This window comes from Podarcis liolepis (assembly GCF_965112155.1).
Source record: "Podarcis liolepis genome assembly, chromosome: 15".
Classification (NCBI taxonomy): domain Eukaryota; kingdom Metazoa; phylum Chordata; class Lepidosauria; order Squamata; family Lacertidae; genus Podarcis; species Podarcis liolepis.
The window spans coordinates 16,188,938-16,206,928 of record NC_139566.1 but is presented as its reverse complement, the minus strand read 5'-3'; the positions used below and the strand labels follow the sequence as shown (position 1 = coordinate 16,206,928).

The following is a 17,991-nucleotide window of genomic DNA, read 5'->3' as shown; positions in this document are numbered from 1 at the left end:
CTAAGGCTAGAGGCCTCCAGACCACGATGGGCGAAGTGCTTGAGGACAGCATCATTACAGTGGGCATGGTGGAAACCTGGTGGAATGGAGAGAACCAGTGGATCACAGCTATCTCTAGATATAAACTCGATATGAAGGACAGGGAGGACATGCCAGAGGTGGTGTCACCCTGTATGAGAAAGCACTAAGTCCAGCAAACTAGAAGTCCCAAAAGGGGCGAAGAATTACCAACGAAAGAGGAATGGCAGATGAAATTAATGGACTACGCAGAATTAGAAAAGATGAGAGGAAGGATTTGAAACCTGCGGGATCAGAGATTCTCAGAGAGCTGGATATGTGAATACGTATACGTGAACTATCTGAAAAGCAATTGTAATCAACAGATTACGCTAGTAGGATTGCAAGAAGTTTTGTAAGGAGGACTATGTGAAATATTGCAGAGAAAAGTATGAAGAGAACTATTAGTGAAGGACTATTAAAAGTAATAGTGAAATTAATGAAATGCAGCTTAAGTGATAAAGATTGAAAAATCTTCAGATGTGGTTGATGGAAGTCCAAAACACTGAATAAGATGAGAAAATATGTTGGATGTTTTTTTGGAAATTTCATATATATATATATATATAAAAAAGAAGTCCCGAAAGGGGCAGACTTCTCCACAGAATCGTTGTGGGGAGCAATACTGGGCCCCAAAAGTAATTTGGTACTGGGGTTGTTCTATTGTTCTCTGACCACAATGCCCAGTGTGATCTTGAGATGAAGAATGAAGGAAGCAGCCAAGAGAGATGTTGTAGTAGAGGGTGAATTCAATCACCCTCACATTGACTGGCTACCTAAGTGTCCCAATCATGACAAAGAGGTGAAATTTCATGATACCCCAAATGACTGTGCCCTAGAACGGTTAGTCATAGGGCAGAGGGGTGGCTGGGGTGTGTGGCCCTGGAATTAAATTTAAGTGGCACCCAGAATCTGGTGTGAGATGCAAGTGATTGGAAACAGTGGCCACAGTGCCCAGAAAATGCAAAACATTCACATTTGACTTCAAAAGAGGAAGCTTCTCAAAAATGAAAGGATTGGTTAAAACAATGTTGAAGGGCAAAGTCTGGAGGATCAAATGTTTCCAGAACGCTTTGGGGGTTGTTCAAAACCACAATAACAGAAGCTCAGCTAGAATGTATAATGCGTGTCAAGGAAGGTACTGCCAAGGCCAAGAGGGTGTCAGAGGAGCAGAGTCAAAGAAGCTATTAGAGGCAAGAAGGCTCCATCAGAAAATGGAAGGCAACGAAAAGGAACATAAACTTTGGCAAAGAAATGCAAGCAGACAATAAGGGTTGCTTACATCATGAATTTGATGAAAATATTGCTCAAAGCAGAAAGACAAGCAACGGCAAAAGATTAGTAGCAAGAGACTAGTTAGAGAGGCATTTGGACCTTTGGATGACAAGAGAGAACATGGTGTGCTAAAGGAAGACAAGGAGATTACACCTAGAAGCTGAATGAAGGCTTTGCATCTGCCTTCCCTGTGGAAGATATAGGGCAGATTTCTGTGCCAGAACTAACTTCCTAGGGAAGGAAGTTTGAGGGACTGGGGCAAATAATGATGACGAGAGATGAAACTCTAGGCCTCATTGTCAAAGTAAAAACTGACAGATTAATCAAGTCTGGATGGCATCAACCTGAGAGTTCTTAACAAACTCAAATGTGGCACTGTTGATTTTTTCAGAAACATATGTAAGTTCTCCCTAGGAACAGCCTCCATATCTGGGGACTGGAAAGTAGCCGATATATAATAACATTAAAAAAAAAAGCCCCAGGAAGGATCCTGGAAATTACAGACTGGTAAGCTTAATGTCTGTTTTTGGGAAATTGGTGCAAAGTACTGTTAAAGCTAGAATTACCTAGGTATAAAGAACAAGTTTGGTGCAGCATGGCTTCTGCAAGTCTCCCTAACCTATTAAGAATTCTTTGAGAGTATATAGAGATGATCCAGTTGACACTGTGTTCTCAGAGACTTCCCAAATACTTTTCACAAAGTACCCCATGAAAGACTCTTGAATAAGAGGTGATGTTGTCTTTATGGAGCAGGAACTGGAAAAGTAACAGGAAGCAGAGAGTAGGAAAAATGGACAGTTCTCCCAAGGGAGGGCTGTAAAAAGTGGAGTCCCCCAAATATCAGTATTTGGACCCGTGCTTTTTCACTTGTTCATGAACAACCTAGAGTTAGTGGGGAGTAGTGAGGGAACCAAATCCACTAATGATACCAGGATGGTTGAAACAAAACAAAAAAAGAGGTTCTGAGGAGCTCCAAAATTCTGCTCATTCTCTTCAGACTGCGTGGATGGGTAGTGAAATGGCAAATGCAATTCAATGCAAGCAATTGTAAAGTGATGCACAGTGGAGCAAAAACATTCCTAGCTTCCCATATGTGCTCATGGGGTCTGAGCTGGCAGTGACTGACCAGGAACAAGACCTTGGGGTCATAGTGGATAGCTGGATGGAGCTGTCAACCCAGTGTGCAGCAGCTGTGAAAAATGTGAATATCATCATGCTAGGGTTTAGGAAAAGGGATTGAAAATAAAGCTGCCAAGATCATGAGGTCATTATGCAGATCTATATGGTGCAACCATGTTTGGAATAAAGCATTCAGTTCTGGTTGCCTCACCTCAAAAAGGATATTGCAGAGCTGGGTATAGTTTAGCGAAAAGGTGACTAAGAGGGGACATAATAAGAGGGGCATAAAATTATTGATGGTGTGAAGAAAGTGGATAGAGAAACATTCTCTCTCTCTCTCTCTCTCTCTCTCTCTCTCTCTCTCTCTCATAATACTAGAACTTGGGAACATCTGATGAAATGGAACATTGAACAGACAAAGTACATTCTTCACACAGTGCATAGTTAAACTATGGAACTCCCTCCCACAAGAGGTAGTGAGGGCCACAAATTTAGATGGCTTTAAAAGAGGATTGGACAAATTTATGGAGGAAAAGGCTATTGGTGGTGACTTGCCATGACTATGTTCTGCCTCCATTGGTGGAAGCAGTAGGCTCTTGTTATATGAATTCTAAGCTGTCATAAACAAAATGCACATGTGTAAGTGTGCAAGGTAAACAGACATATATATGTGTGTATAAACCACATGTCTGAAATAGTAGAGAGCAATACAGCATCCATATTTAGCCCCTAGTCAAGCTCAGAGCCCCCCTAAAGTCACTATCAGCAAATTCTTGATAGGTCTTCCCTCTGCAAACCATTTGAGACGTGTATGTGTTGAATGGCCTAGCTGACCTGTCAAAAGAGCAGATATCTATGCAGGAATGAAAAAGGCCCTTGACAATGAATTCTGGAGTCTAGGCATTCACCATTTCAAAAGGATGCTTCAGACAAGCCAGGAGCAGCCATAATCAGGTGTTGTCAGGCATACAGATTGGCAGGCTTGTAAATAAATATGTTGGAGTAGCATGAAATCTGAGCATGATCTGATTCACACATGCAACCCATTTTGTTTGGGGGGTGTCTTTCTATTACAGAGGTGGTCACTATCTGAGGGTTTAAAAATTGTAACACGCTTTTGTTCTCTGCTCCTCACCTCCTTGCAAGGGGAAGAAGGAGACTCTGTTGCAACAGAGGAATAAAGATCAAAAGCATCAGCTTGCCCTGCTTCCTTGGAAATCTCTGTTTGCATCTCTGACTGATAGAGGAGCTGAGAGACACAACATCTCTCAATGGGGAGTTGGGCTGTAAAAGCCAACCCCAATTTTCTTACACGCTCTGAATACCAGTTGCTTGGAAATGCACAAGGGGAGGGTGTAGCTGCTGTGCGGGTCCTGCTTCCAGGATTCCAACTGCGGCGTCTGGTTGGCCACTGTGAGAACAGGATGGGTCCCCTTCATCCTGATTCAGCAGGGCTCTTCTAGTGTCCTTACTCCAAATGCTTTGGAGAATAGAATAGCTTTTAGTTGCCAGTGGAAAACCCATCAGGGTCTCTGCCATCTAAGCCTCTGGAGGAAGGGCATTCCAGAGTTGGTGGGGCCACCACAGAGAAGGCCCTCTCACACTTCACTTCACAGCAGGCTAAGTCCACCCAGGGGATGGTGGGAAGGTCACAGCAGACCCAGAGAAAGAAAGAAAGAAATGATGGTGACCCAAGATCCAATTGGTAGGTCAGCAGACACCGGGTTGCACCAGGAATTATGGGGTGCATTGTGTGCCTTCAGACAAGTAATTCTCTACCAGCCTCAGTCCTTCTGTATGTGAGATGGGAATAGCTCTAAATGCTAGCAAGAAGATTCCTCAGAGGGATGTTCTGTGAATAGGCAAAGTAAAAGATATCAAGCTTCTCTCACATTAAAAATGCTATATACAAGGAATAAAGAGGATTGCTCTCTTAATAGATTTACAAGGCCCTTTCGCCTGGTGGACACAGAAATATAAATTTAATCTTTGAGGCTGCAGAAAGACCCTCAGCTCTGCTCTTGGCACAGCCCAGAAGGCCTCTCTCTCTCTCTCTCTCTCTCTCTCTCTCTCTCTCTCTCTCATGACAAGATCAGCTTTTAAAGCCAGTTTGCAAGATTAGGTTCAAATCCACACCAGCAAAACACATACCCCAACCCTCCTCCAGCACAAATCACATTTCAGGTACCCAGGAAAAAAAATTCAATTATAGCCAGCCGAAGGGCTTGTTTTGTGTATTTTCTTGCTGCAGGGAGAGAAATTATTCATGTAAAATTTATCTGGGCCAACACTTTAAACCATTCGGTAAGAGGACAAAGCAGCCTGAGCCCACAGAATGACATGCCTTGGAGGGGGGGTAGGCGGTGGTTGCCCCATCCTGGGGTATCCATTTGTCACAGTGGAGGTTTTGTTTTATCATTGGGTGGGTGGGTAGGGGGAGAAGGGGCAAGGCAGGCTGTGAAGGAGGAAAAAGCAACATAGGGTGGGGAGTCCTTTTTTTATATAGGAAAAACCAGCATCCGCACACACACACACAATCTGGAATGAATTAAAGGAAGTTGAACTCTAATGTGAACATTGCAAGTGGATGATAAGGAACTCCAGCAGAAAGAGGAATTCTCAAGAGCTTTGTGCTGCCGTTTCTTTTTTAAAAAGAACCTGAAGTGATAACGCCTTCCTCCAGCGAAATATTCCAAAGGGAAGCTCTGTAAACTATACAGCAGAAAAGTGTGTGTGCATGTGTGTGTGTGTGTGTGTGTGTGTGTGTGTGTGTGTGTGTGTGTGTGTGTTTGGAGAGAGAGTAAGAGCACACAAGAAAGAACCTTTTCAGAGAGATAGCTCCTCTGCCTGAACCCAAATTTTGCAAGTGGAATTGGCACACATTCTCAGGCTGGCTTGGGACATCCTGGTGTGCAGGGACTCAGCCACCCATTCATTAACACGGGGCCTGATCCATCACAAACGTCTTCTGCATGCGCCTAAGTGAAGCCAAGCGTGAACTTGTGGGGCTTCCATTTATTGCTAAGGGGGCTTTGCAAGAGAACTCCTCATGCTTGGTGCCTGTTTGACCACTCTTAAGAGAGCCCAGAATGTGCTGCCTGGCCTTGCCCACACCCCAATAATCATTTCAGTCCGTTTCCCTCATTGGTGGGGAGATGAAGGGGCCTGCTTTGTAGTTTGATGCAGTCATCGCAAACAGGTGCTAACGCCATTTCTTTAGCAGCTATTTAATGCCCACCATCTGTAATTGGAATAACATGCAGAGTCCAGCCAGGGCTTTGGGGCAGAGGATCAGGGCTCCACTAAGCAGAAGGAGAATGACACTTCCACTCCTTACAGCAGGCATGGCTGACCACATTTTGGAAAACTAACCTGCACATTGCTATCTAAAGTGGAGGGATGTCAGAGCATTAAGTCCTGATTCAAAAATTACTTTGCTCGACCATTGCAATGGACTAGATGGGCCATTGGCCTGATCCAGTAGGCTCTTCTTATGTTCTTATGATTCCTGCATTGCAGGGGGAGTGGGTTGGACTAGAGACCCTTGGCGTCTCTTCCAACTCTGCAATTCTATCTCTTTGGAGACAGGCCACTGACACTCCCTTTTTCCCAGCAAACATGCCTAGGAGTTATATGAAAGTTCTTCTGATGGTCCAGGCTTGGGTAGAATAATCCCCTGGTCCAATTTCAGGTTGTCAAGAGCAGGCCCTGAGCAGTGACTCCACATCCCTGGCCAAATTAATGTTGAATTGACTTAGTGCAAGAAGGCCCAATCCTGGCATAAGACATGGGAAGATGCCTTTGGCCAAGTCAGACCAGTGGGCCATCAAGATCATGAGGAGGCAAGTTTGTTGGACATCAACTCCCATCAGCTCCTGCAGCCAGCATGACCAAGGGCAAGGGCTGATGGGAACTGTAGTCCAGTGACATCCAGAGGCCCAAGCCTCTGGATCAAGTTTAATACTCTCTACAGTCAGTGGCTAGCATTGACTCTTATGCAGGGGTATTTCCCAGCCCTGCCTGGAGATGCCAAGGACTGAGGCTGGTCCCTTCTGCTTGTAGGACACATGCCCCATCACAGGTCTCCTCACCCCCAGGCAGCTGAGGATACCTTTTCAGTGCACTCCTTGAGAGCAGGTACTGGGCCTGTTGTGGGGCACATAAAGTGGACTGATCTGAGGCATTTGTGTCCTGCTGCCTCTTCAGGTGGAGCTGCAGAGAGAAACATGGCGGGCACCAAACTCCCTTTGGAAGGCAGGCAGGCAGGCAGTCACCATCCCATAGCAGGCTGACATTCAGAAATAGCTCTCCTCTTCCTAGTGCATGACAAATTCCAAGTGGCCCTTGAAGAACGTTGTTGGATGAGCCTTCTGGCCACATGCAGAAGATCCCACCAAGCTTAACACCTACCTGATAGCAACTAACAGCATCAGCTTGGCTACCTTCTCCCACTCCATAATGCCCGCTGTGTGTCTTTGTGTGCTGCCCACACAAAAGCAGGTGGTATGCAGAGGGATATCTGTGCAAACCTCCAACAGGTTGCCGCCTCTCAGTTCCTCTGTTCCACAAAGTGGGGATAATAATCACTTCCTTCAAAGCCCAGCAAATTCTAAATAATAGAGCAGGAGCCAGTGGCTTGCATGCTTTCTGTAGGGCGGGAATGGGGTGTATCAGAGACCTGAGCAGCCTTAAGCAAGTCCTTCTGTCTGTCACTGAATAGTAGTGTGAGAAGGGAACTGAAGGGCCATCTAGTCCAACCCGCTCTCTCAGCCACCCTCATGAAGATTCAAGAATATGATACAAGAATTGGAGAGCACCCTGTTATGCCGAAAACATTATTTGGGATGTTAAAGGATATTATTGACTGATCTGACCACTACGATGCTTGGCCGGCAGAGGGTCCCTTAGGCATGGTTGGTCCTAACAGGGTGCCCCAATTTCTCACAGCAACAGGAGATCCCCCTAAGCCAGGAGCAGTCCCCTCCCAGTGTGAACAAAGCGAGCCTATCACACGGGAGGGAGGGAGCCCATCCTCTCTCTTCTTCAAGCCCAGTGGCATTGCACCTAGCAATGCATCCAAGGCTGTTCTCTCCCCTCCAGAAAGACTCCTGTCCTGGAGTCCCCCCTCCTTGCTGCCCAGGCACCCCCTCCCCGGTGCTTGAGCCTGGCCAACATCCCTGGGGCCAAAGCGCTGAGGCTACAGCATCAGGTGTGCTCAAAGGAGAGCCCTACACCTGAGCCGCTGTAAGTACCTGCCCTCCGCCCTCCTCCTCCTCCTGGTTGTGTCATTTTTCTTCCTGGTGCTCCTCTGGAAAACATATTTGTCATGCTTCTCTCCTCTCCTCTCTGACTGGAAGCTGGTGCAGCTCAAAGATTTTTCTTGGGCTAACAAATATCCCTTTGGTTTCTTAATAAAAATTAATTAGCACCATTGAATATGATGGCTTTCCCCTTTGGAGGGAGCTGATTTTCCCAGAGAGAGAATCATGTGGCGGTTTTATTTATTTGCAAGGAGGGAGGTGGGGATTTCTGAGCTTCTCCTTCTTCTTTTAATCCTAAAGAAAAGACCCTTGTGAATAAAAGCAAATCGCCAGCAGATTTTTTAAAAAATTGTGTATGTATGTGTGTGTGTGTTTATTCAAGGCAACTGTGACACTCTTTGCCAATCTCTCTCCCGAAATGTCCTCCCCCTTAAATTCGGACATGATATTGCCATTGATGTTGTGGTAGGATCTGATTGGGGGGCAGCAGCACACAAGAGAGAGGTAATCCACAATACCAAATTAATAATATAAATGTCTGCAACACGCCAAGGGAGAAGGACCAGCCAGACAATCCTCCTTTGGCGGGGGCTAAGGCAGGACCTGTTCTCAAAGCCCCCGCTTCTCTCCCAACCCCAGCCCTTCCCAAAGGAGCCAATGACCCCCCCTTCTTTGCAAGCAGCCCCCTTTCCCTCAAAACCCCCCTCGCCATAAGAGAGGGAGGGAGCTTCACGCCGCATGACAAAGGCTTGTGCAGGGGCTGTTTTGCAGGGATCCATTTCTGTGTGTGTTGGGGGAAAGGATGGTTTCTGCACACAACGCCTCCTTTTAGCTTCCCACCCCACCGCCACGCAAGCCCCCCACCAACATTGCCTCGCGCACACCCGGATAGAAGACCACTCCTGCAAAGCACAGATAGAGAGGGTGCCAGACATACGTGGAGCTGGGAATGGGGGTGGAAAGAGGGTTGTAAGCAGAGCAATATGAGAGTGTTGAGATCCTTCCACACACAACACAACCCAGCGCCTTGAAGCCGGGGGATACTTCGGCAAGCACCACGAGAAGACCATTTTTCATTGATCCTCGGAGCCTTCCCTACCCCCCCACCCGCTAGACAGCACATTACACTCGTTTAGCAAGGCTCCTCTGCACACACACAACACGGTGGTGTCAGAAAGGGAGCCTTGTCGCCCTGCAGGGGAAAAGCGCCCACAAAATGCCTCTCGGCATCCTTTCCAAGGCAAAAGAAACGCCAAGATGCCAGCTCCCTCTGCCCCGGGGCGGGGGGCAAAGCTGATTTTCAACACCAAATATTAATACTTGCTAACAAAGGCTCGCCAGGCTGAGGCAGGCTCAGCTCACTGGCGGCGAGTAAATAATGAAGCAGAGCTAAACGGGGATTGCAGATTTGCTGCTGCCATCGAATAATGCCGCCGCCGCTGCCCAGATCTCAGAATTCGGAGTTTCGGTGGGAGGAGGAGGCATGCTGACAATGCCCAAACCAACCTCCAGGCATCCGAGATCTGAGATTATTTTATTTGCACCAACAGGATACAGCACCAGACTTTGGAAGTGGAAAACCCGAATATCTGGGTGGAATTGGGGCGGGGAGGGGGAGAGGAGCGGCTTGCAGAGGAAAGACCGTCCAAAGGGCATTATCACCATCATCATCATCACCAAACAACAACAACAACAACAACAACAAAATCCCCACCGGGGCATCTCAGATGTCAAGCCCCGCAAACTGGCGGCAGCCGACAGATAACCTCAACCTTGGGAGATAAGGAGGCGGCGTGATGGACAACAAGCACTCTTCCTCCCCACCTCCCAGCCCGCCGCCCTCCCCGGGGTTATCTATGGCGAGAGACGCGCGTCGAGGCGAGGTTTGGGGAAAGGGCGACACTTCACGACCAGCGCCCGCTCCCCGCGGCCGCCCCAATGTCCCCGGCTAGCCTCCTCTGCCCCTCCAACCCTCGTCTTAGCAAGATCACCCCCCCGCACACACACGCAGCCCCACACCTCCAGTCCAAAGAGAAAGCTGGGCGAGGACCCCCCCCCCACTGAGCTGGTACCGCAGCCCCATTCCCTTCCCCAGACTTGGCACCAACGAGGTGTGTGTGTTTGTGGGGGGGGGGTATCCTGGACGCCGCCTTGGCCCCAGCCCACACCCTGTCCAAAGAGGGGGCCCCTCTCCCTCCCCTCCCCACAGCGCCATAGGCTGCGAGGGAACCCCACCCCGCTTCTCCCTCCCTCCTCCCCCCACCGCAAGGGCGCAGCCTCGGGGTACCTGCTGGCGGGAGGGAGGGCGGGAGGCGATGCGGCGGCGGCGGCCAAAGACAATGGCCGGGGCTGGTCCTGCCTTCGCCCGCCTCCTCCTGGGTCAGAGGGATGATCAGGAGGAGATGCCCGAGGAGGATGGAGAAGATGCAGGAGAAGATGCAGGAGAAGATGCGCGAGGCGGGGATGCAGGAGGGTCCGGGAGCGGCGGCGGCAGCGGCAGCAGCAGCAGCGGAGGCTCCGCCACCTCCTCCCGCCTCCGCCTCCTCCAAGCGCCGCCCCGGCTCGGCCCCTCCCTCGCGCCCTCCCTCTCTGCCAACCAAGCGGGGGACCAGGCCGGGGCCCCGGGTCTTCTGCACCCCACCCGGGAGGGACACCCGCGCAATTCAGCCTCCTCCTCTTCCTCCCCCGCCCACAGGGCTCCGCCTTTCAGATGGGGGGGGGGGACGAGAGGCGAAGGTGAACAATGAATGCAGCAGCCACCAAGGCTGCTGCTCCTTGGAAGGGGGGGGGGGTCGCTGGCTGGCTGGCTGAGAGCTAGACTGTTTTGGCTTCCCTGCCCAAGCTCTAGGGGTTCTCAAGTCCCGGCTGGGGGTCACGACCTTTCCCCCCCTAGAAGCCCCAGTGCGGGCGGGGGGACTCGACAGAAATAGGTCCATTTGTTTACTGAGTAGACTTTCGGACCCCTCCCTTTTCATCAGCCACAAAGCAGGTTCCAACATACCAATGCCATTATCGTCTGAAATTTAAAAGCATAAAGCACAACATCTGCTCAGAGGCATCCTTTGTTCGTTGTCAAAAACTCTCTTATTATTTATTTTGCCAATTTATTTATATACTGGTCACCTTGTTCCAAGGAGCAGCATGGGCAGCATACATGGTTTCTCCCCTCTCCCTGCCACCACCTATATACACACACACACATTCATCTTCCCTAGAAGCCTGCAAGGTAGGCCAGAGATCTGGATTGTTGAGTCCCTAGCTAGGCAGCGTGTCCTCTGGTGGGGTCCCCTCCTCCCCCGGCTTGCTGGTTCTGCTCCAAGTGATGCCACCCAGCTGATTCTCGCCTGATTGCCTAGAAGACACTGTAACTCGCCTCCAGTGACTAGGCCAAGCATAGGAACTTGCTATCTTTAGAGTCAAGGCATTGTTCTGCCTAGCTCAGTAGGGTGATGAGCAGGGGGCATTTTCTGTCCTTCCTGGAAATGCCAGCAGAGATTGTACCTGGGGCAAGTGCTCCTCCACTGAGCAAGGGCTCTTCCTTTTTAAAGAGGGACTGGCCCAAGGTCACCCACGGCCACATGAACCTGGATCTTGCTGGTCCCAGCCCAACATGCTGACGAACACACTGCACTGACTTTCTTCCTGCCGTTTCCTTTTGGAACCAATCCCTTGGCACAGATTAAACATTGGCTTCTCCATTTCCAGCCTGACAAGCTCTCTTGCAGTGGGATTTCCACAGATCAGGAGATCTTCACAGGCGCAGCTCATAAATGTTTATTTGGCAGGACCAACCTCAGCCTGCCCTTAGCCATCCCCCACCTGCCTGCCTTCTTTCATACAACCAGCTCAAGGGGTGGGAAACCCAGCTAGCTGCTGCTGCTTCCTCTTCCTCCTTCTCCTCCTTGTCATAGAATCATAAAGTTGGAAGGGGCTCCAAGGATCATCTAGTTCAACCCCTTGCAATGCAGGAAAATCAATTAAATCATACATGACAAATGCTCATCCAACCTCTGCACAGTCTTAGTATTGTCCTTGCAGAACTCAGCAAGGGAGGAGGAGGAGGACAAAACTATAATGAGCTGGATCTGTCTGTCATTGCCTCTGGCTCCTCCCACAGGAAGGAGCAAAGCATCCTTGGCTAATCCACACGAGTCAAAGCTGCAATGATAAAGCTGCTGAGCACCCCAAAAGGGACAGGAGGACACCTCAGTCAGGAAAGGAGGAAGCTGCCTTGGACAGATTCATGGAGGACTCCCAGCTATGATGGTTGTGCTCTGCCTGCATGGTTGGAGACAGCAATGTTTCTGAAGACCACTTTCTGGAAGCCACAGGAGGGAAGAGGGCTCTTGTACTCTGGTCCTGCCTGGGGGCTTACCATTGAGACAACTGGTTGGCCACTGGAGAACAAGATGATGGGCCACTGACCGGATCCATCAGGGCTCTCCTTGTGTCCACATCCTGGTCCCTATAGTTCATTGCATTGTCTACAATGACTGTCTTTTTTCCCCCAGGCAGGGGACGTTCTCAGCCATTCTTGGAGATTCCAGGGATTGAACCTGGGACCTTCTGCATGAGAAGCAGGTGTTCTGCCTCTGAGCAGCAGCCCCCTTCCCCAAGAATCAGTGCAAAATGTTGAGCCCCAGCTAGCCCCTTCACCAATACACAAGGTGGCCTTTGTCTCTTCTCTGATGGAAACTCAAGGGTGGTGGTGGCGGGGGTGGGGTGGGTTCTTTTCCATTTACATCACCTCTCTTCCTCCTCCTTCCTCCATACATCTCATCTCATACCCCCTTTTACTAGCTTCTGCCCCCTCCATTTCCCTACTTTCCTGGAGAAACTTTGCCTGGTCCCTTCCAGAACAGAACCCTGGTACCTGGGAGGATGAAGGAAATTTCGCTCTTATGTAAGTTCCTGCAACTGATTTCAAGTTCTATTTCAAGTGTGAGGATTAGTTAGACAATACCACTTTATCTTTCATTTCAAAGCAAACTCGTATTTATCTCCTTCATTTTACTCTTGAGTTATTGAATAAATACCTCAAATTAGAAAGCTGGATTTGAGCACCAAAGCTTTAGCTGCCTGGTGGATTTCACCCATGCCAGCTGTTTAACAAAACTTAGTTGCTGGAAGGAGCCTTGGCTAAGGTCTGTCTCTTTCCCATTTAAAATGTCCTAAATCTGAATGCCCATCATTGAATCATAGAGTTGGAAGGAACCCCAAAGGTCCTCTAGCCCAACCCCGGCAATGCAGGAATCTCAGCTAAAGCATCCCTGACAGATGGCCACCCAGCCTCTCCTTAAAAACCTCCAAGGAAGGAGAATTCACTATCTTCCAAGGTCGTCTATTGCATTAAGGTATAAAAATGTGGGCTGGGGAGTGCCATGGGGTGGGGGTGCATAAATAAAGGACACGTTTAAAAACACATTTAAAAAATACCTCTGGGAGGCAAAAGACAGAGTTTATTTATTCATTATGAGCCAGCGGCCAGCGTGGTGTACTGGTTAGAGCATGGGTAGGCAAACTAAGGCCTGGGGGCCGGATCCAGCCCAATCGCCTTCTCAATCTGGCCCGTGCACGGTCCGGGAATCAGCGTGTTTTTACATGAGTAGAATGTGTCCTTTTATTTAAAATGCATCTCTGGGTTATTTGTTGGGCATAGGAATTCATTCATATATTTCCCAAAAAAAATATAGTCTGGCCCCCCACAAGGTCTGAGGGACAGTGGACCGGCCCCCTGCTGAAAACGTTTGCTGATCCCTGGGTTAGAGTGTCAGACTAAACAAGGGGCCTCTTTTCATCTCCTCCAGTCTTGGGTTCATACCATAAGAAGCACTGTTCCCCGAGGCAAGTTCCTTCTGCCTCTGGCCCAGCCCACGACTGGCATATAACACACGACACAGAACCTAAGAACCTAAGAAGAGCCCAGATGAATCAGGCCACAGGAGACCCCGTCTAGTCCAGCATCCTAGATGCATGCTCAACCCGAGCACGAGAGCAACTCTCCCATCTTCTAGCTTCCAACAACTGGGACTCAGAAGTATTGCTGCCTCTGACGATGGAGGATGAACCTCAGGAGAGCCTTAAATTCGGATCAGGCCAGTGGCTCATCTAGTCCGGCACCCTGTTCTCACAGGGCCCATCAGATGCCCCAGGGGGAAGCCTACACACAAGTAGGATTCGAGCACAAGTGCCCTCTCCCCTGCATTGGTTTCCAGCAAGTGTTATTCAGAAGCATTGAAGGCAGAGAATGGCCATCATGGCTACTAACCATCGATAGCCCTCTTCTCCACATTGCTCTTGCCTTGCTGCCTTGGTGCCCCCTCCCTAAAATCTCACCACAATCTGCCGCCTGCCTGGACAGGCTGACCAGCTCAGTTGTCATTTGCATGAATGCAGCATGGAGGGCTAATGCAATATTGATCCCTGGGAGCCCAGCCAACAGCTGACAGTGGCAGGAGATGATTGGAAACGGGGGAGGGGGAGCCGGTACAGGACTGAAAGGGAAAGGACAATGGGAGCTGGAAGAAATTGCTTGTGTGTGTGTGTGCGTGTGTGTTTAGAAGCTTGCTCTGTGCCAGGCTGATATAGCGGCATCTTTGAAGCAAGAAGCTGCCCCAGACCCATTATGTTCTCCCATCCTGCCACAGCCAAATCAAGGTTTGAGTAGCTTCCCCAGGTGGCATATATTAAAGACTCGCTGAGCCCCTTGTCCAAATGGCAGGGCTGGCCACCTGTCCATCAGCTGCTCATCACACATCCTCAGCAAACAGGTGAGCCTCAGAATGGGGCCAGCAATATTGCAGGTGGCTCAAGGAAGTGAGCCAAGCCACTTGTTGCCAATGATGGTGTGGTGGGGTTATGGGGGGGTGGCTTTTGAGCTTTGAGTGTTGCGAGCCTGATTGCCAGCCAAACATCCCCACCCAAAAGGAAGCTTTACTGGGTGTCAGTCCACACCAGCAAATTTCCTGTCTCAAGCTGCAAGAACGTCCCATGACACCCCTCCAAATGGGTGGGAAGAAGAGATGTGGGTGTCATCTGGATGTTTTGGACTACAATTCCCATCAGCCCCAGCCAGCACTTCCAGAACCTTAATAGAATAGAATAGAATAGAATAGAATAGAATAGAATAGAATAGAATAGAATAGAATAGAATAGAATCATAGAGTTGGAAGGGACCCTGAGGTCCAACCCTTTGCAGTGCAGAAGTATGCAGCTGTCCCTTATGGGAATTGAACCTGCAACCTTGGCATTAGCAGCACCATGCTCTAACCAACTGAGCTATCCAGCAAAGACTCTGTTGAGACCCCCAGCCACAGGATATCCTGCACCTTCATAGATGTATCCCCAATTCTGCTTTGAAATTGGGGTGAGGGGTCTTTGCTCTGGGTAATGTTTCTCAGAGTACAGCCCCTGGTCTCCATTCAAATGCTAGAATGGAGTTTTATTTCTTCCTAAGCCTGAACAGGATGGAGAGTGATATGTGTTTATTAAAATGAGACTGGCAAAAGCCCAGTTGCTCAGTCATCCCAAGATCGAGAATACTCTCACGTTATCCCAAGAGTTCCTTGCACACCTCTCTGAGGCTGCTCCAATCAAACATGCTTCAGAATTGGGAATCTTAAATATTTAAACATTTCCTGGATTTGTATGATGGTGAGGGTGATGTCACCGTGAACCAACTACATGTCCAAAGCTTTCAGGACTTTCCTGCCAGAAAAATCCACCACATTTTCTGCTCCCCTGTCGCTGCAGGACTAGAAAGATCTCACCTAGAAGATGACATTTCACACCCAGACCAGGCACGAGGCCACCTGCACAATTAGCAATTGCAAAGATGGTGCTTGTTTTTAAAGTAAATGGCAGATTCAGAGCCCTCAATTTGGATCAAGTCCCTGACATGGGGTGAGTGGGGGCTTTAATCTTTGGCTTCTGCTGTGGATTCCTCAGTGTCTGTCATTTGCTTTGAGAGGAGAATTCCTGTTGAGGGCAAAGGAAGATTTCCTTCTAATGCAAGTGAGAAGCATGAGGGGAATTCAGATTGGAGCCATAGCAGGAGCCATCTCTGCCACCCTAGCTATGGTCCTGATCCCCTTGCTCCACCTATTTACTTTTTAGGGAACCATTTTCTCTCAATGGCTAATTGTTTAAGCTACCCCCTGAACTGCACACACCTCAACAGACCATGCAAGCAAACCATCCATTCTCCCCAAGGCAATCTTTATCTAATTAAAATCTTTTATTTTGTTTATTTCCATTTTTTTATCACCTGGTTTTCAGGAGCAGAAAAACAGTTCTCAGAGCAGAAAACAATAAAATGATGATAAAAAAAACAAACCATCCTGAACACAATAAACAGGAAGGACACACAATTTATCCTGTAATCCAATCTGGACAGGAGCAGAAATGAGATATGTAATCCAGAGACTCTTCAAATGATTAAAGATCAAAGGCTCGACTAACCCAAAGGTTTGCCCTCCCCCACATCATTGAATCATAGAACTGAAGAGTTGGAAGGGACCACAAGGGTCATTCAGTTCAACCCCCTGCTGTGCAGGAATCACAGATCGAGAATTGCTGACAGATCGCCATCTAACCTCTGCTTTACAACTTTCAATGGAGGAGAGTTCACCACCTTCTGATGGAGTCTGTTCCAGCGTTGAACAACTCTTACCACCAGATGTTTAGTTACAATCCCCTTGCTTGATATTTGAATCTATTGGTTCGAGTCCTATCCTCTGGAGCAGAAGAAAACAAGCTTGCTCCATCTTCCATGTGTCAGCCCTTTAGATACTAGAAGATGGCTATCATATCTCCTCTCAGTCTCCTTACCAGGCTGAACATCCCCAACGGCCTCAACCATTCCTCATAAGGCTTGGTTTCCAGACCCTTGATCATCTTGGTCACCCCCTTCTGCACACCTCCCAGCTTGTCATTATCCTCCTTAAACTGCTGCACCCAGATCTGGACACAGGACTCCAGGTTGGGTCTGAGCAAGGCAGAATAGAGCAGCGCTATGACTTCCCTTGATCTGAACAGCAGACGTCTCTTGATGCAGTCCAGAATTGCATGAGCTTTTCTTGGACCAAGCTTCCATCCTCTTCCGTTCTCTTTGCCTCCTTCAGGCCCCTTTGGGTGGTTTTTCCTGGAGGGGTCGAGCTGGCTAGTTCTGAAAACGGGTGACTGTGCCACACCAGGAGGGCACCGCTGGGTCCAACTCCAGCAAGGCTCTGGTACTCATAGGACAGCTCCGTGGAGAGCAGAGGGGAGATCCTACTCTGCATGCCCCAGGCAAGGAGTTATCAGGAAAGGCAAGATATAAATATATGTACAACCATAAAGTGGGCTGTTGATATTCAAAACCATGCTGGTGGGGGACAGAATAGATCCTGCAGGGCTCAGCTCCGCAGCAGCACCACCGCCAGAGAGGAGCAGCAGGGATCCAGCGGCACCGTCCGTAGCTGTCCAGGGTCCTGACCTGACCGCAAGCCAAGGCACAATGGTGGGTGTCTGAGAGCGGCTGAATCAGTCCGTTGGCAGAAAGACCGCTCAGGCTGGAGTTACAGGACCCTGGAGAGCGCCAGAGGCGACTCGCTCCCAGCAAGGTCTGCCGTCTCTCTCTGGACAGGATTCCACTGCCGGGGTCCGGGTTCTTACGAAGGAGGAGCCTGAAATAAATGAGGATGACTTTCCGCTCTTATATTTCAGTTGCTGGTTCTAAATGTAACCTGCATTTTAATTATTGTTTTTAACAAGCTCGTTTTTACCTCCTTCGTATTTTATAATGTTGTTTTTAAATGCGGCAAGACGTTTTCAATCCCAAAGGTGGTATATACATCATCATCACCATTATTCTGTGCGGCAATTTGTGCCCAGCAAAAAAACGTGAATAGAAGTTTTTTGTTTTTATCCTGTCTGTTCCCCAAACGGGGAATCAAGGCGGCACACAGAAATGGAAAGAAACATGAATAAAACCGAGAAAGCTAAAAAAACAACATAAAAGACAATAGTTAAAAAGTAAACTATAATAGAAGTAAAACAATATTAAAAACAAATCTAGTAAAACGAAGGTAGTAAAAACATTGCAGCAATATTAAGCGCGGCATTCAGGGAGTGAAATTCTAAGAATGTTTGGGAAGGCCAACGAGATCTTACCCACCCCAAAAAATTCACTCCAAGCAGCTGCTTGACCACTTCTGTTCTGTGGGCACCAATTCCCAATGAAGAAATGGGAGCACATTCCTAATTTTGCCTTTCCAGATTCTGCTTTTTTGAATTTGGC

At 48.7% G+C, this 17,991-nt stretch overlaps 1 protein-coding gene and 1 long non-coding RNA gene across 3 annotated transcripts in view; one reads left to right on the top strand and one right to left on the bottom strand.

Moving 5' to 3' along the window:
- The window catches only part of NRXN2 (neurexin 2), a 351,610-nt gene extending 341,228 nt beyond the window's left edge, over positions 1–10,382 (bottom strand). The window contains exon 1 of the mRNA XM_083477881.1: positions 10,000–10,382. The gene's annotated coding sequence lies outside the window, so the exon portion shown is untranslated. The remainder of the gene's footprint in view (positions 1–9,999) is intronic.
- The window catches only part of LOC310694692, a 196,616-nt gene that overhangs the window by 89,021 nt on the left and 89,604 nt on the right, over positions 1–17,991 (top strand). The gene's annotated exons all lie outside the window — the stretch shown is intronic.